Source organism: Pseudophryne corroboree, chromosome 2 (assembly GCF_028390025.1).
Source record: "Pseudophryne corroboree isolate aPseCor3 chromosome 2, aPseCor3.hap2, whole genome shotgun sequence".
Taxonomy (NCBI): domain Eukaryota; kingdom Metazoa; phylum Chordata; class Amphibia; order Anura; family Myobatrachidae; genus Pseudophryne; species Pseudophryne corroboree.
In genome coordinates this window covers 88,166,807-88,186,545 of record NC_086445.1, presented here as the reverse complement: position 1 = coordinate 88,186,545, position 19,739 = coordinate 88,166,807, and the positions used below count along the sequence as shown (strand labels likewise).

At 44.2% G+C, this 19,739-nt stretch overlaps 1 protein-coding gene and 1 long non-coding RNA gene across 3 annotated transcripts in view; both read right to left on the bottom strand.

The window, feature by feature from the left end:
- CNTN5 (contactin 5) overlaps positions 1 to 19,739 on the bottom strand; it is a 2,165,994-nt gene that overhangs the window by 1,059,219 nt on the left and 1,087,036 nt on the right. The window lies entirely within an intron of this gene.
- On the bottom strand, positions 5,106 to 16,237 carry LOC135050534 (uncharacterized). Its single transcript, XR_010241651.1, has 2 exons — positions 16,079 to 16,237; positions 5,106 to 5,537 (listed from the first exon to the last, which is right to left on the bottom strand). It is a non-coding gene; the product is annotated as an uncharacterized LOC135050534 (long non-coding RNA).

Here is a 19,739-nt window from a genome sequence, read left to right as displayed (position 1 = left end):
TGGTGATAACGCAATTGATGTCCTGGCATAATGAGACAGCTGTTCATAGACTATGAAATGTTCATGAGGTGTATATATATATATATATATATATATATATATCGTGAAAAAAGAAAAAATACTGCGCCACAGGTGGAAATAAAGTTCTTTTTAACCCAAACAAATATGGCTAAGCTATATTAAACACTCCCTGTCTGTGGGCGTCAGCTGATCCCCCAAATACAATCGGGGTGGTAAACCCCTGAAATGATTTGTGTTTATGAAAGGAAGGGATGGGGGGTAGCGACCAATGGTGTCTATAAATAATTACAAGATATTTAAAAATGTATATAAAATATAAACATTTATTTAAAAAAATTTTAACAAAACTTTTTCTAAAAATGGGATAAAAAGCAAATACACATTCATATAAAAGCAATAAAGTGCAAAAAGTATTAAAGTGCTTATCTGAGTCAGAGGTCAATTGGATGCCCAACGCGTTTCGTCATATATATTGATGAAGTCTATATGACGAAACGCGTTGGACATCCAATTGACCTCTGACTCAGATAAGCACTTTAATACTTTTTGCACTTTATTGCTTTTATATGAATGTGTATTTGCTTTTTATCCCATTTTTAGAAAAAGTTTTGTTAAAAATTTTTTAAATAAATGTTTATATTTTATATACATTTTTAAATATCTTGTAATTATTTATAGACACCATTGGTCGCTACCCCCCATCCCTTCCTTTCATATATATATATATATATATATATATATATATATACCATAGTTGCCTACCCGCCCTCATTCTGCAGGACACTCCCTGAAATAGTAGCAATCTCCCTCTCTCCCTGAATGGTCCCTCAATCTCCCTGAAAAAAAAAAAGAAATCATACTGGAGATACATACATTTAAATGGTATCATCAGTGCCATTTCCCTTTATTGGTTATAAGACACAATGATCCCCACGGCTACATGCATTTTAAGGTTTCTCAAAAGTAGGCAAGTATGATATATACACCTATACACACACACACACACACACACACACACACACACACACACACACACACACACATAATGCAGCAAGAGTTGCAAGTGTGAATTAAAGGGACTGGAGCAGTTTTTCGCTACACCTGCTCCAAAAGCCCTTTAGTACATTTGCGTGAAACTAAACTAAAGTGAAAAGGGTGTGAAAACTGCATTCACTTTCCCTTCCTCCTGACCTTGGTTTATCATTACTTTGTGGTCATATCATGCAGTCCATCGAGAATCTTTGCAATCTGATAAACAACTATGCAATAACATATCTTCCAACATCTTCAGATGATGATGCTGTTCTCTCTCGCACGGCAGAGCGTGACCAAAATGGACATGGCCTGGGATACAGGGGGCATGGCTTTGTGTGAGTACTGTGATCGCAAGTCACACCCCCATTTCCGTCATTGAGGGGGCATGCCAAGCACTCAGTGAGCTACTGGCATGCCCCCTGACCCCCTGCCTCCCAATTGCCCCATCGCAGGACACTGCGGCCCGCAGATGGGACATTCCCCCAAAAAGTGACTGTCCTGTAAAAATCGGGACAGTTGGGAGGTATGGAATAGGTAGCAACTATCCTTGTGTATTAATGCCTATTTCCCTATAGATTGTAAACTTGCGAGTAGGGCCCTTCTACCTCTGTCTGTCTGTGATTACCCAATTTTGTTTTATCACCGTTGTTCCCGTTGTAAAGTGAATGTATATAAAAAAAACTGTTAATAAATAAATAAAAACAAATTTAGTACATAGACCCGTATGTGTAAGATCAGACTGGGCACATCTGTACATTGCTGAATTTATTTTACACAATCATCTGCAAAACGTAGATCTGTCCGAATTAATTGCTTATATAGGGGCCCCTAACTTGTATTTTTAGTTTGCTTGTCCTAGAGTAGAGAGGACTTTGAAATGAAAACTACAGTATAAATGTCTTGTTTTTAATATTTTAAATAGGATGAAAAATAATTCAGTTACCTCATCATAAACAGTTCTTGTGTTTTATTATTAAAATAATATTTTTCTGATGTGTAAAAGTTTTGTTCTCCTGCTTAGGGAAGCCTGAAATATAGATGCTACAAGACTCCGAGCACTTGGTAAGCTGTGTGAGTGGTTTCGCAATTACTTTTCATGTAGTTCTTTGGTTATATATGCTGTTTATTAATGCATCAGACATGCGAAAAAAACTTTGTGTTTGTAATATTACCAGACAAGTTGATTTGAAATATAATATTAAGGGGGCCATTTACTAAGCAGCGGAGAAGTGAGCCAGTGGAGAAGTGCCCATGGCAACCAATCAGCACTTAAGTAACATCTATAATTTGCAGACTATAAAATTATACAGAGCTGCTGATTGGTTGATGGGGCAACTTCTCCACTGGCTCACTTCTCCGCTCTTATCACTGCTTAGTAAATGTCCCCCTAAGCCTTTTATGAAATTACTCGTTTGCTCTTTTTGTCTGGGTATGTAAAAAATCTTGTATGATGTTCAAAAGGTTTAATGGCACCTGTTTCCTTCACACAGAGGTGGCAGCCATTTTGAGGATAAGCAGTTCAGTAGAATCTAGTGACCTCACTGAGAGGGATATTTATCAAATGGAGGAGCTGCCCATAGCAGCCAATCATATTCCAGCTACCATTTAATACATTTTATAAATGTATTACTAGAATCTGATTGGTTGCTACTGTATGTGCAACACCTCCATGTATCCTCTTTTTATTCAGATGGGGTTGGTTTTGAGCATGTGCAGAACCTGTTCTGTGCATACACAAACAGGTCATGCGATGTAGGAAGCAGAAGACTGTCAGTGATTGGGGGGTGGGAAGTGGGCGGCGACATCCTCCATTTCCCAAAACGTGCATGCAGATTAGAGGACATTCAACTGTCCAATAGGAAAGCAGGAGGATAACAAATGTTTGCTCAATGTCAGCAGGTAAGGACTTTGCCAGGAAAGTATAAGTATAAGGAGACAAAACCAGTCATTATCCCTTGAAATACTGGGTAGTTGCCAACAATTCACTGTGAGCCTCCAATCTGAGCCACTAGTGTATTCTACAGAGCAGTAATATGCGTGAAATGTCTGTGTAAGCACCGTTATCACACACACAAACTTTTATTTATACTGTAGTAGATTTCCAAGAGAATTACCATGATAAAATAAAACACTCTTCTGCCTGGCAGGTAAGCACTGCCGGTTACAGTGGATTGGTACGTTCTCCATTAAGACTTAAGAAAGTCCAAAGCTCACAGTAAGCAGTTTGCACGGAGTTGGGGGGTAATTCAGACTTGGGGGGTCATTCCGAGTTGTTCACTCGCTAGCAGTTTTTAGCAGCCGTGCAAACGCTATGCCGCCTCCCACTGGGAGTGTATTTTAGCTTAGCAGAAGTGCGAACGAAATGATCGCACAGCGGCTACAAAATAATTTTGTGCAGTTTCAGAGTAACTTCAGACCTACTCAGCGCCAGGGCCGTTTCTTGGGGCAGGCGAGCAGTGCAACCGCACTGGGCGCCCGCCACGGCACTAACTGTGGCTCCCTGCTTCCCCCTCCTATTTCTCCCCGGGTAACTCGCTCGGGGTGCGGAGTTTCACGGAATGACGCGGTTGCGTCGTTACGTCACGACGAAACCCCGTCACTCCGCGAAACTCCCCCCACCCCGAGCGGAGTACAGAGAGGGATCCAAGTTAGGAAGAGGGAAAGGCCGGCGCAAGGAGCGACTGGTGAGGCGGGCCGAAGAGCGGTAATTGCCTCAGTAAGTATTCTCTCTCTCTCTCTCTCAATGTGTAAAATGGGGACACCTGCCGTAATGTGTGAAATGGGGACTCTTGTCTGCCGTAGTGTGGGGATTTAATGTATCAAGGGCATTGCAGTGTGTGGCATAATATGGTGCAGGGGGCATTACTGTGTGGGGCTTAATATGGTAGAATTTTTTTTTCCTGTGGTGGTCGTGATCTGTTGGAGCAGGGTCAAAAACTGGATTGTGAGGTAGTCTTTTCAGACGAGGCCATGTCCATTTAGATGAGGCCACACCCCCTTGGGTGCGCGCACAAGGTTTTTTTTTTATCTAGGTGTGTGTGTGTGTGTGGGGCACATTTTTTTATGTCATGGGGGGCGCATTTTGAAATCTCGCACTGGGAGCCAAATTGGCTAGAAACAGCCCTGCTCAGCGCCTGCGATCACTTCAGACTGTTCAGTTCCTGTTTTGATGTCACAAACACGCCCTGCGTTCTGCCAGCCACGCCTGCGTTTTTCCTGGCACGCCTGCGTTTTTCCGAACACTCCCTGAAAACGGTCAGTTGACACCCAGAAACGCCCACTTCATGTCAATCACTCTGCGGCCAGCAGTACGACTGAAAAGCTTCGCTAGAGCTTGTGTAAAACTACATCGCCCGTTGTGAAAGTAGAATGCGCGTGCGCATTGCGCCGCATACGCATGCGCAGAAGTGCCTTTTTTTGCATCATCGCTGCGCAGCAAACATTTTCAGCTAGCGATTAACTCGGAATGACCCCCTTGATCGTAGATGTGCTAAATATAGCACATCTACGATCACTTTCAGACATGCGGGGGGATGCCCAGCACAGGGCTAGTCTGTCGCGCATGTCTGGCTCTGCCCCCCCCAGGTACAAAAGCACCGCACGGCGGTGATGCTTTTGTACCTAAAGAGTAGCTCCCTGCCTGAGCAGCTCCTGCACGCTAGCAGGGAGCTACCCGTCGCTCTCTCCGGGTCACAGCAGCTGCATTTGACATCACGCAGCCGCCGCGGCCCGCCCAGCGAACACCTCTGCCTGTTAATCAGGCAGAGGCGATTGCTGGGCTGAGATGCCGATTGCATCTCTGGCATGCACATGCGCACTGCGGCACATGCGCACTGCGGCACATGCAGAGTTCAGACCTGATCGCCCGCTGTGCGAAAACGCACAGCAGCGTCCAGGTCTGAATTAGCCCCTTGATGTTAACTCTCCTTGATGGTGGTAGATTGCAAGCTCTTGATTATCTATCATGAAGGTGGAAGGTAATTACAGATGGCTGCAAAAATTCCTCATCCCATGTAGGCTATTGGTTATGCTGTTTTAGGAGGCAGATGTATAGTTATAGTTTACTTTATTCCTCACTGTGTGGTTTTACATATCCCTTTATGCATCTTTTACATTAAACTCAATTCTGAGAAGTTTGTATAAAGAAGCCTGTAGTTGAATGGAACAATGTAGCTGACACAGAATTAGACTCTGCTCTGCATCCGAAATACATTTGGCACCGGTTTCAAACACATGGCAGGAGCAGAGCCTGCATCGACAGTCTTTTATGTTGGGGTTTTGAATTCAAATTGCCCATTGTTTATTCAGCTGAAAAATCCAAACAGAAAAGCAAAATGATATAAATGAATAAATCCCCAGCGTGATTGTCAAGCTGCAGTACGGTACATGCTCGTACGGCCGACACAGCATGGGTGCCAAAACATTCCTCAGACTGGAGGCTTTAAGCCTACATCTCTCCGCTGCATCATCCGGTCAGGCTGCTGTTGAAAGAAGGACAATTAGACTCCCGAGCGTTTTATCACAACGACACAAAGGGAAAATAAATAAATATTAGTTTAAGTCATAAGGTTTATTTTCATGCCAAATAATAGCAAAGCCCCACCGAGAATTAGCATTATGGATTGTAAACTGTGATTAGTAAACATGAAACCAGAAAATATATTATGCACAGAATTTGTGTCACAGGACATTTCGGAAAACGAGATATAAATCAATTAGTGTCTGTGACCCAGATTGTGAGATGGTAATTTTAGCACTTTTGTCTGTATTGGTTACAGTTTGTTGTTTTCATTACATGATCATTGGAGTAATTGAATTGAATATTGGCCCTCATTCCGAGTCGTTCGCTCGGTATATTTCATCGCATCGCAGTGAAATTCCGCTTAGTACGCATGCGCATTATTCGCACTGCGACTGCGCCAAGTAATTTAACAATGAAGATAGTATTTTTACTCACGGCTTTTTCTTCGCTCCGGCGATCGTAATGTGATTGACAGGAAATGGGTGTTACTGGGCGGAAACACGGCGTTTCATGGGCGTGTGGTTAAAAACGCTACCGTTTCCGGAAAAAACGCAGGAGTGGCCGGAGAAACGGAGGAGTGTCTGGGCGAACGCTGGGTGTGTTTATGACGTCAAACCAGGAACGACAAGCACTGAACTGATCGCAGATGCCGAGTAAGTCTGAAGCTACTCTGAAACTGCTAAGTAGTTTGTAATCGCAATATTGCGAATACATCGGTCGCAATTTTAAGAAGCTAAGATTCACTCCCAGTAGGCGGCGGCTTAGCGTGTGTAACTCTGCTAAAATCGCCTTGCGAGCGATCAACTCGGAATGAGGGCCCTTGTTATCAAATGAACAAATTATTTAGAGGTTTTGTAAGGATCTGTTAGGCTACAGTATGTCACAGGCGGGTTGCAACGGGATGCGGTCTAACGCCGGAATCTCAACACCGAAACCCCAACCACCGGCATCCCGTACGTAAGTATTGGGGTGAGGGTTAGGGCCTGGGGGGGAGGGGGTTTAGGGTTAGGACCTACAGGGGGCTTAACCATAGTCGCAACCCCCCCAAGTCTTAGATCTACCCACCACCCCCTGTGATTAGCCGTAGACTCCACCCCCCACTATTTTAGCCCTAGCCGCCACCGCAGGCAGGTTAGGGTTAGGGGAGGGGGGCAGGGGAGGGGTAAACTTATTACCCCGTTCCCTGTCATCATTTAAAAAATTGGGATGCTGCTGTTGGTCATGTGACTGCCGGTATCCCGAATGTCGGCATATCCTATCACACAACTGTTGAAACAGTGCAACACCAGACCCCGTTACAATACATCAGCTGCATAGTATAGAAGAGGTGTGTTTACCACATACTGTAGATAAATGAACCATCTAGCCATGGTAACATTTGATTACGTCTGCGGTAAAATACTCTCATTGTTCCTAGCGTGTGTACGTGTACATACAGTAAGTATGCCGTTGTAATGTGAACTTACTCATGTTCTCATGTTTAAAAAGAGTAGAACAAAAAGCTATTTACATGACCAAGATGGCACATTGGTTGGGGCTAGACATACCTAGAGGATAATATGGCCAGCCTACCAACGGTGAAAGAATCTGCCTGAGAAGTAATATCTGTAGTAGATACAGGGCCTAATTCAGACCTGACAGCAGCAGCAAATTTGTTCTCTAATGGGCAAAACCATGTGCACTTCAGGTGGGGCATATGTAACATCAGTGGCGTCAAGAGAGGGGGGGAGAGGGAACAAATTACCGGGGCCCAGGTCTGATAGTGGGGCCCAGGTCCACGCCTCCTTTGATTAGGCCATGCCCTCTGAAAAGTACCTGGGCCCAGACAGGCTCTCTACTACCCTGGCTGGGAGGCATGCCATGCTCCTGTGAGTGGTTACTTCTGATGTGCTAGACACGCCCCCAAAGAGGAGTGGCCATGCCCTCAGCATGCTGTGGTCACACCCCCTCCAGTGGGGGCAGGGGGGCCCAGGAAGTTGTTGTACCCGTGCCCAGAATTTCTCTTGGCAGCCATGTGTAACATGTGCAGAGAGAGTTACATTTGGGTGGGTTATATTGTTTCTGTGCAGGGTAAATACTGACTGCTTTATTTTTACACTGCAATTTAGATCTCAGCTTGAACACACCCCACCCAAATCTAACTCTATCTGCACCTGTTATGTCTCCCCCCCCCCCCCCCCCCCCCTGCAGTGCATATGGGGCCTAATTCAGACCTGATTGCTCGCTAGTGTTTTTTGCACTGCTGCAATCAGGTCAGAGCTGCGCATGCGTATGCACCGCAATGCGCAGATGCATTGCACGGGTACAAAACGGATCGCCGCTCAGCGATGGGTTTGTGTGAAGAATCCATTCGCATCAGCCGTTCGCAAGGAGATTGACAGGAAGAAGGCGTTTGTGGGTGGCAACTGACCGTTTTCTGGGAGTGTCTGGAAAAATGCAGGCATTCCCAAGCGTTTGCAGGGCGGGTGTCTGATGTCAATTCCGGGCCCGGACAGGCTGAAGTGATCGTAGCGGCTTAGTAAGTCCTGGGCTACTCAGAAACTGCACAAACTCTTTTTGTACCGCTCGGCTGCACATGCGATCACACCCTTGCACAGCTAAAATACACTCCCCGGTGGGCGGTGACTATGCGAACGCTGGACTGCAAAGAAACCCTAGCGAGCAATCAGGTCTGAATTAGGCCCACAGTGAAGTAAAGAGAATATTCACTGGGTGTGGTTAATCAAATCCACAGTGTCTAGGTTGACAATGTTTAGGTCGACCACTATAGGTCGACAGTCACTAGGTCGACCTGGATGGAAGGTCGACAGGGTTTCTAGGTCGACATGTGCTAGGTCGACACAGAATTGTGCTAGAGCCCTATGGGGCAGCGAAATCAGCCCGCCGTAAAGTAATGTTGGAAATAACCAAACTTGGACAGAATACAGCGGAACTAATACATTATGGGGGTCATTCCGACCCGTTCGCATGCTGCGGTTCATCGCTGCGGTGCAAATTGGTCGGAAATGGGCATGTGCGGTGCCCGCAATGCGCACGCGCGTCGTTGCCCAGCGTCAGCCATCGCCGGGCAACGACCAGAAGAAAGAAGAAATGATCGCTAGCGCAATTACAAGAAGATTGACAGCGGGGAGGCGTTCCAGGGCGGATACTCACCATTTTCTGAGCGTGGAGAACCGAACGCAGGCGTGTCCAGGCGTTTGGAGGGCGGATGTCTGACGTCAATTCTGGGACCTTCATCGCTGGATCCGTCGCACAGGGTAAGTAGGTCTGACCCTGGTCTTGTTTTGCAGAAAACTTTTTTAGCATAACAGGGCTGCACAAGCGATCGCAGCCCTGCTATGCTAAAATACACTCCCCCATAGGCGGTGTCTCGAGCAGCAAAAAGTTGCTACGTGCGATCAACTCGGAATGACCCCCTATAAGAGTAATATGAAGTGAGGGCTAGGAGCTGGATGTAATGAAGTCTGAGTTGGCGGGAGGAGTGGGTTCCCAGCCGAACTCAGACTTTTTTTTAAAGTGGCAATCATTTACGAGGCAAAACCATTCCTTGTACATTATTGCCGCTTTTAAAAAAAATATGTGCAAGTTCGGCTAGGAACCCGCAGCTCCAGCCAACTTGGTCTTCATTATATTCGTCCCCAAGTATCGGAATTTGAACTGATCATATAATAAGCAAGGGTCACAATTACCTTCTCCTGTCCACATCTCTAGACACAGAGTGCAGATCTTTTCAACAAGACTATAATGATATATAATAAGTACTATATCTTCCAACATCAATTATTAAATATCTGATTACTTAAATTAGGACAAAAGAGACCGCGTTATTTGAGTTCATTTGTATCTGGCTTCACTGGGGACCTTGTATTCAGAATATCTCATAAATTAAAGAGAAAAATTGACTATGCTGAAGAGAAAAATGAGATGTAGTGACTAAAGCACCGGGATAAAAGATATGCATAATCTATTGAGTTGTAAATGTTTCATGGTAATGACACAAGTGCCAAAAAAGAAACATAAAATAACTGCTCTTGAATTTCCTGAGACCATGGCAATCCTTACAACGTATCTAATAGCAAGTTCCTTTGCCTTCAACAGTTAATTACGTTGTTCTTCTTAGTGAGGTAATAGTATATGATGCTAAGATGTGAGGCACATAATTTCTCTGATCCACACGTTTTAAGAACTTAATGTTAACTATAAAGAAAAACATAACTTGGATATAATGCCCACAGGAGAATCAACTACGAACAGTGTCCATAATATACTAACAAAATGCAAATCAGCAGTAACCCTCAAAGGAATCAAACATTTTCTTACACTGGGGTAGATGTATTAACCTGGAGAAGGTAGTGATAAACCAGTGATAAATGCAAGGTGATAAACACACCAGCCAATCAGTTCCCACATGTAAATTAACAGTTAGGAGCTGATTAGCTGGTGCATTATCACCTTGCACTTAACACTGCTTTATCGCTGCTTTATCACTTCCTTATGCCTTATACAGGTTAATACATCTGCCCCACTGTTTGAAGGACCAAAATATCTCAAAACAGAAACTTAATTTAGGAGCCATATAGGTAAAATGCACTCTTAGGGGCCGATTTATCGATTTATCACCATCCGCATCAGAGGATGCGAATGTGCTGTTATAAAATTGACCCAATCCACAAAGTGATAAAAGATTACATCGCATGGATGTATCAATTATTGCTTGCCAGAAAGCTTTAACCCTGAGATGCCACTCCGCAGCCAAATCATGGTATTTTTCATTATAAATACCCCGATTATGTGCACCGCCACCTGATATTGCCGATGCTACCACCGCCACCGGTACTCCCTCCCCATCGTGATGACCCCCCCATCGCCGCAACCTCCCCCAACTCTGATCATACTCCCCAACACCTGGGGATCGGAGCTCCTGGTGGGCTCCCGGCTGCTCATGTGACCTTCGGTGCAGTAAAGTAATTTATAGACCACACCGGAGCACCGATCGCCGAACCCTTGGTAGGTACAGTAAGTATGACCCTTTTTTTTTTACAGTGATCAGCTAATCACACTGCCTGCTCCCCACACAGCTATCTCTGCCTAGTCTTTCCACAAAAACTGCTCCAAAAGCTCTTTAATACATTTAGTTGATACTAAAATAATGTGAAAAGGGTGTAAAAAAAAATTGTTAATACATATGTCCATTAGTCTGATATACCACTGTCCTGAAACGGGTTCCAGTCTATAGACTGGAAGTTAAAAGATAGACAGTCATTAGGTAGACACCACATGGTCGACAGTCAAAAGATAGACAAGGTCAAAAGTCAGACAGATAAAAGTCAGACAGGGTCATAAGTCAGACACACACAAAAAAATTTTTTTTTTCTGTTTTTTTACAACTTTTGCCTCATTTTCTATCCATATCACAAACTATTACTCTTTAGTAAAGTTGTGGCAAGCATAGCGAGCCCGCAAGGGGATGAATTTCACCAAATTTGGGTTAAAAATGTTTAAAAACACACCCAAAAAATATTTTTGTGTGTCTGACTTTTGACTGTCGACCATATGGTGTCTACCTAATGACTGTCTATTTTTTAACTGTCTATGTGCTATACCACACCCCCTGAAACATAATTGATCACCACCACACCCCACAACAGACATCTGGGAACATTTCCTATACAGTAGGATATCAATGGCAGTGTGTGAATCAATCAATCAATCAATCAATCAATCAATCAATATGTAACAAGGTTGGTTCACCTACAACTTGTTACACAGCACCTCCTGCCACAAAGGAATAAAAAAAAGCAGTCTGGTTTATATCCAGTTTCGTACAAAAACTGTATTTCACGTATATTATTTTGTACCAAGTTTTTCATATATATTATTACAGGTTGAGTATCCCTTATCCAAAATGCTTGGGACCAGAAGTATTTTGGATATCGGATTTTTCCGTATTTTGGAATAATTGCATACCATAATAATAATAATGAGATATCATGGTGATGGGACCCAAGTCTAAGCACAGAAGGCATTTATGTTACATATACACCTTATACACACAGCCTGAAGGTCATTTTAGCCAATATTTTTAATAACTTTGTACATTAAACAAAGTGTGTGTACATTCACACAATTCATTTATGTTTCATATACACCTTATACACACAGCCTGAAGGTCATTTAATACAGTATTTTTAATAACTTTGTGTATTAAACAAAGTTTGTGTACATTGACCCATCAAAAAACAAAGGTTTCACTATCTCACTCTCACTCAAAAAAGTCTATATTTCGGAATATTCCGTATTTTGGAATATTTGGATATGGGATACTCAGCCTGTATTAAATAATAGCAGTACTCACTCTTAACTTAAAGGGGGATACACACGGAGAGTTCCATGCTTAAATTCTAAGCAATCTGACTAGTTTGCATAGAAATTAAGTACGGACCTCTCCGTGTGTAAGGTGACGGCAACATCGATGCGCAATCCCATGCGTCGCTATCGCCGGCTCTAGATTTGGCATGTATGCATGCCAAATCTAGTGAGATCGCTCATTTCACCGCTGGGTGAAATGAGCGGCGCCCCGTTTCCCCCCCTTCCCTCCCTCACTCAGCACACATCGCGATGAGTGCTGAGTGGGGGGGGGGAGATTTGTGCTTAGGGTTCTGTGCTAGATCACTCAGCACACATCTCCCCCATGTGTACGGGGCTTTAGTGATCAAAACTGTCTGACTTGCCAGTAAAACTGCTGAATCTATTTCTTCAGTGGTTAGAATCATGTAATGAGGCCATAAACAAATAATTCATTCCGCAAACTATAAAAATTTTAAAAAAACAACAACTGATTTTGAAGTCAGGAGATTTGTTGAGCTCTTACTCTGCTAAGCAAAATGGCCGCCTCTCCTATTTCTTTATGTAGATGTCGTGTTTTCAATGTGAGTAGAAGGCACCTTAAAATGCATTGCCCATAGAAATAAATTGGAAAAACTCAGCCAAACGCAATAAATGTTCACATGATGTCCACTTGTGGTTGGATGAACAGGTGTTGACCTTCTGTCTGATTTTTCTGAATTGTCCTCTCACCCTATAGTGGTGGGCAGGAGAAACAGTGAAGATTTCCTGCCATAGTAAACAGTAATGTACAGTAATGTACGGTGATGTGCGCGATGCATCAGTGACCATCTATAGATGATGTTGCCTAATAGATACATATGGGCTTCTATCTGCCTTTTGTCCTGAGAGGGATCCAATAGGATCCCTTCCAGTGTCCTCCTCGGCTCGTGTATGAGCTGGCTGATGGCCACACATGGATAGATGGACTCCCAGGTCCTAAACCCGGAAGTCTTTATATCATAAAGGACAGCTCTCATCGGAACACCTATCTTTTATTGAGGTTTAAAAAATATAAGGCCATTATATTTAATTTCAAGATATTTTCATAAAAATGTAAAACAGGAACATCTTTATGGCAACCATCAATTTATTCTCCCAGGGGTTAAAATGCCTTCTGGCATCACATATACTGTAGTCAGATTCATTCCTGGATCACTTGTTTATTTTGATCATACAACTGTTGATACAATTCCCTTTTAGGAAAATTCACATTTAGGGGTATATTCAATTGAAGTCGAAAGCTGCCGTCTGTCGAAAAGATGGCAGTTTTTCGACTTTTTAAGGTCGAATCGTGATTCGACCTATTCAATGAAACCCCAAATTTTTTGACAAGTCGAGGAATTCGACTTGTCAAAAAGCACGTTGATCGGCGGAATAGCTGGCGATCCGCGTGCTTTGTGTCGAAAACGGGGCCAAAACCAACAGGTTTTGGCCCCCTTTTCGACCATCTCACTTCGACTTTAAAAAAAGTCCAAGTGAGATGGGGAAGCAGTACCGAAGACTGGGGGGCGGAGCGGGGACGGGCAGAGCCGAGGCGGGGACGGGGAGAGCCGAGGCGGGGACCGTGTGAGCAGCGCTGGAGGATGTCGCAGCCGCCGCTCACAGCAGCTTCCACCCAGCTCCAGCAAGCGAGACCTAGCTTGCTGGAGCCGGGTGGACGCTGCCGTGAGCGGCGGCTGTGATGCAGGGACAGAGAGGAGGGACTGGAGAGGCAGAGAGACTGGGGGAGGGCTGCTGCTGTAGCGCTGCTCTCCTCCGTCTGCCCGCGGCTCTCCCCCCCCCCCCCCATCTCAATTCAACATTTTTAAAAGTCGAATTGAGATGTCATTTGAATAGCCCAGGTCGGATCCATTCCGACAAATGAATGTCGGAATGGATCTGACTTCAATTGAATATACCCCTCAGAATCCACGCCAGTGAATCTCACAAAAGAGAAGTCTTACTTTACAATAATACTGGAAATCACTTTCTATATTGCAAATTAAAACGCCCTTACTCCAGTCCAGAACCTTGATGATTAAATAAGTTAATTTTGAACAGAGAATTCTGGAACAGTCCTAGGAAAATATTCATGTGGAAGGCCGGCCCTTGTTCCACAGAGCTTAACCATTTAGGAGAAATCCAAAAGCGCTACCAATGGTAAAAAAATGAGAAAAAACTTTTTTACTCTGACAAAATGAAGCTGGCTATGTGCTCTTCATACAGTTTATACAGGTCTTGCTGATGCATTGCAGACTGACACGCTAAGTGCTTACACGGCTGTAAGGTTTTCAGAGGTGACAATGAGCTACAACAATGCTAATAGTTTGTTTTATTTATCTACTGTTATCATTGGCGACTTTATTACCTGTGAAGCTGGGGAAACACTTGAACAGCGAGCATTTGTTCCAACATCAGAAATGAATGCCCGTCAGCCCAGATTGCCCTACACACCGGCGCGATGTTAATGAAGGACATAATGATCATATTCCATCCTTCATTAGCATACCAGAGGACGCTTGCGCTATCGCCAGGTTTGATGTGCAGCACATGAAACCTGATGATGTCGCAACCAACCGTGGGCACCCGCATATTAGACGGGTATGGGTCATTGGGTAGACACAACTTAGGTCGACAGTCATTAGGTCGACCATGGAAGGTTGACATGCATTAGTTCGACAGTGACAATAGGTCGATATGGTCATTAGGTTGACATGTACTAGGTCGACAGGTCAAAAGGTCAACATGGGTTTTAAACTTTTTTTGGTGCCATTTTCTTCGTAAAGTGACGGGGAACCCCAATCAGTGCAGCGTGTCCCCTCGCATGGCGAGCAAACTTTGAGCAAGGTGCCTCGCTCCGCTACCGCTTCTCTCGGCACAGGTTACCGTTCCTATCGTAGTCCACGTGGACCAAAAAATCCAAAAGAAGAAGAAAAATGTGAAAAACTCATGGCAACCTTTTGACCTGTCGACCTAGTACATGCCTTTTAAACTGGGAGAGCCAAAGAGTAACATTTAAGTTATACTTACTAACATTCTAGGAAAACCCAGAGATCAACATTTGTATCATATTTAAAGATACAACTGCAATACTGTCAGAATAGAAGATATCACAAATCAGTTACTTACATGAGACAGTATATAGAAGTAATAGACACAATAAAAGATGCCCAGCTGTGAGTTTTTTAACAATTTATTATTTCTTTATTTTTAATTTTTTTTTCTTCTCTATTACACAGTCTTGTCAATTCTTACACCACTTTGTATTTGTTTTTTAATATTTTGCATCAGTTCATCCGAGAAACCTCGGATGAAATAGTAGACACTACTCAATAATTTTAAGGATATAATAAAAGTTCTTTTTTAACCTTTGTGCACCAGCAACAGATCCTTTCTTCTCTTTTTCTAACGACCTAGTACATGTCAACCTAATGACCATGTCGACCTATTGACCACGTCGAACTAATGCATGTCGACCTTCAGTGGTCGACCTAATGGCTGTCGACCTAAGCTGTGTCGACCTAACAACCGTATCCCTATTGGACATACGGTACACACTGAGCGATATGCGCCGATGTGAGTGATATGTCGGTCGGATCCGCCGGATCGGACGACATGTCTCTTAGTGTGTACCTAGCTTTAAATGGTACCTAGCTTTTAATTGTCAAGTGCAGTGTCCCAACATCATGCCAATTTATTCCCCATTGCAAAAAGCCACACCTAACACATTTACAATAGTCTCCTCCTGGAGATGAAATTGCATTTATATCTTGCACCGCTTACTGCAGGACAGTCAGAGGCGTAGCGTGGAGACATGACACCCAGAGCAGGGTCATGTCATGGTGCCCCCACCAACCACCACACACACACACACACACACACACACATACATACATGCTTACATAAATACATAGATTCACACACATTAGGCACAGACATACATAAACACACAAATACAGTATACACAGATATACACGCACACATAAACACATAAATATACACACACAGATATACACATATACTCACACATACTGTATACAAAGATATATATACACAAACACACACGTATACACATTAGCACACAGACACACACATTTATACATAAACACACAGTATACACACAGTAATTCTCACCAAGAGGGTAGGCAGCAGAGCAGCTCCTCGTTCCAGCCTGGAGGGGCGGAGCTTCTATGTGATTGACAGGCTGGACCTCCGTGGGTAGAAGGAAAGGACTGAGGAAAGGGAAGGCGTGGCCACCACACTGCTTGCATGTTTCATATCACTGAATGCAGATCCCTGACAGCCAGGAAAGTTCTTCTGACAAGCCTTCAAACCTCCCCTCTTTCCTAACAACACACTGCACTGCACTGGACTCTCTGCAGTGTGCACTCATGGATATGCAACATGCAGGCAGTGTGGTGGCCACCCCTTCCCTCTCTTCTAGTCATTTCCTCCTACCCCTGCCTGAGATCCTGGCTCTCAGCTGTGCAGTGAGCCAGCGCCTTCTGTCCCCAGCGGCGCCTGGAGCTCAAGCTCCACTTGTTCCACCCTCCCTACGCCCCTGAGGACAGTATGTGTATTTCAGAAGCATAACTCCCATCAGGCCACATTTTTAGTGGTAAAAAGGTGAGTTGTCTCTCAGAGAGGGGGTGGTCTGGCATGAAAAGGGGAGTGGTCTGTCAGAAAGGGGGTGGTCTGTCAGAAAAGGGGAGCGGCCCCACAGGAAACGGGAGCTGCAGGAACAGATCACAGCATAGTCTGGCCAGAGAAGTGTGAGTTATTTATTTGTAGCAACTATAGTCACTTTTATTTATAGCGTTGTTGTGATGTGTGCGGCGTACTGTATGTCAAAGTGAGCTCTAAAAATGCAGTAGCAGAAAGTTATATGAGAATGAATCATGTTAACCACTATCACTAGGTACAATTTTAATTAGTCTTTATTTTATTTCTTTACCATCGTTTGCCAAGTAGATCTCTCTTGACAACACTAATGAGCATGTTATCTCTGAGTGATTGAGTACAAACATTTAATATGTAAATATTTTCCGGGTGTTTTAACACAAACTGCAGTGACTGGGAACGGCCGGTATGTTCTGCAAACTCTTCCATCAGTCTGAATTCCAAATACACTCGGGGCCTTTCAACTGTTTTTTAATTGTGCGTGGCTTAAATTTCATTAAAGTAAAATGATTACAGGTTAGTTTTTTATCCAAGACAGCGGGTGCTGTAAATTTGTTTTTAACTGTCTAGAATACATGAGCCAACCAGTTAAAAAGGGGGAAATAATCCATGATGTTATACAGTAAATATATAGTTATTTGGATTTAATTTTTAGTCTGTGAAATAGTTCTGCAGATGAACTTAAATGTCAGTTGGTCTCGTATAAAGATTGTTTTGACAATCAAAAGTAGAAAATAAAATGAAGTTAAATAACTTACATTTTGTGATCTCTATAAAAGATCAAGCAGATTTTGCAAATGAAAAACTTTCTAAACTTATGGTTTGTTTACATTTAGAAAAGTCTATAAAGTTATTTGAAGAAAGTAGATATCGAATAAGCAAGTAGAGTTTAATAAGAGAGTTGGGGGGTCATTCCGACCCGATCGCAGCGTGCTTTCGTTCGCACAGCTGCGACCAAGTCACTACTGCGCACGTGCGAGGACCGTAATGCGCACGCGCTGCCGTCGCCGGGCAATGACGCTGACTATGAAGAAAGCGGTCGCAGCGGCGACTGCAAGAATATTGACTGCAGGAAGGCGTTCCGGGGCGGCAACTCACCGTTTGGAGCCGTTTTCGGGGAGTGGTAAGGAAAACGCAGGCGTGTCCAGGTGAACGGAGGGCGGATGTCTGACGTCAAAGCCGTGCCCATCATCGCTGGATCAGTCGCACAGGGTAAGTATGTCCAGGGCTGGTCTTGTTTTGCAAGAAACTTTTTTAGCATAGCAGGGCTGCACAAGCGATCGCAGCCCTGCTATGCTAAAATACACTCCCCCGTAGGCGGAGATTAGTTGATCACACCAGCAGCAAAAAGTTGCTTGGTGCGATCAACTCGGAATGAGGGCCTTGGTATTAAAATGCACAAATACATTGGACGAGTTTTAAGAGTTATAAGATTGGAAGATATTTCAGTTAAAGTTGGGTTTATAGAGGGGAAATATACAGTAGTCATATTAATCAGATGATGGTGCTGGTCCTCAGTTGAATGCAATGGAGTTCAGGTCCAGAATCTGCAATTTTTTCCTGTACTGTCCAAGCCTCCTTGTACGAAGGGGTTCAATATGGTTGACCGGTGGACGGGATGCCGGAGATCACAATACCGTCGCTGGTATTCCTATCTTTGAAATCCCAACAGGGGCGAGGTTATCCCCTAACCCATAAACCTCCCCCATTAGTGCCTAACCATAACCTCCCCCTAGTGGTGCCTAACACCTAACCCGCCCTTCCCGTAGCCTAATCCTAACTCCCCCCCCCCCCCCGCAGCTTAACCCTAAACCCCCCGGGTGGCACCTAAACCTAAATACCACCTGAGCCGGCTGCTATACTTATGGTCAGGATGCTGGCTTTCGGGATTCCGGCATGGGTCTCCTGACCGAAACCTGGTTTGTGTGAAATGGGCGGCAGCTGGGTGGGGAGTTCCAATCAAACCTAGTTTCCATAGCAACTGCACGGTATTGTCATAGTGCTTTCTGGGTCTGTATTGATAGGACATTATTTACTAACAGTTTCTTATATAGGGCAGCAAATTCCGTTGCACTTTTTAATTGGAAACAATGATAAAACAAAAGTGGGTAATAACAAACAGTCATAGAGGTAGGAAGGCCCTGTTCGCAAGCTTACAATCTATGGGGAAATAGGCATTGATACACAAGGATAGGTGCTATCTATTGCATAGTTGTCCACCAGATTGCAAAGGTTCTCAGTGGACTGCATGATGAACCAGGGTCAGGAGGAAGAGAAAGTGAAGGAAGAGAAAATATGTGAGGATATGGGTGGAGCGGACTGTACAGTGGGGATATAGGGGGTCATTCCGAGTTGATCGTAGCTGTCGGTCACATGAACCTGACCTCTACGGATGATGTCTCAGACGGGTGTGGTTCGTTTTATCGACAGTATCTAGGTCGACAATGTTTAGGTCGACCACTATAGGTCGAGAGTCACTAGGTCGACATGGATGGAAGGTCGACAGGGTTTCTAGGTCGACATGTGCTAGGTCGACAGGTCTAAAGGTCGACATGAGGATTTTAAAAAAAAAAATTGGTGTTGTTTTCTTCGCAGAGTGACCGGGATCCCAAATTAGTGCATCGCGTCCCCTCGCATGGCTCGCTTCGCTCGCCATGCTTCGGGCATGGTGCCTTCACTTCGCTCGGCACACTTTACCGTTCCAATCGTAGTCCACGTGGATCGTTAAGTATGAAAAAATCCCCCCCCAAAGAAATGTGAAAAACTCATGTCGACCTTTAGACCTGTCTACCTAGCACATGTCGACCTAGAAACCCTGTCGACCTTCCATCCATGTCGACCTAGTGACTGTCGACCTATAGTGGTCGACCTAAACATTGTCGACCTAGACACTGTCGATCTTCAGACCGGATCCCGTCTCAGACCATGGATGTTGGAGTCTGATAAGAGAGTTGTGTAAGTGGGAGGTCTGTGGGACGTGAGTCACCTTTGTTATAATGGTATAGGGACTACCTGCACTGTATTCAACCTGCAGTGTGTGTATGGGACATCATCCGTAGAGGTCGGGTTCGTGTGACCGACGGTTGGGAGAACCTTGGTCACCATACTGACGGCG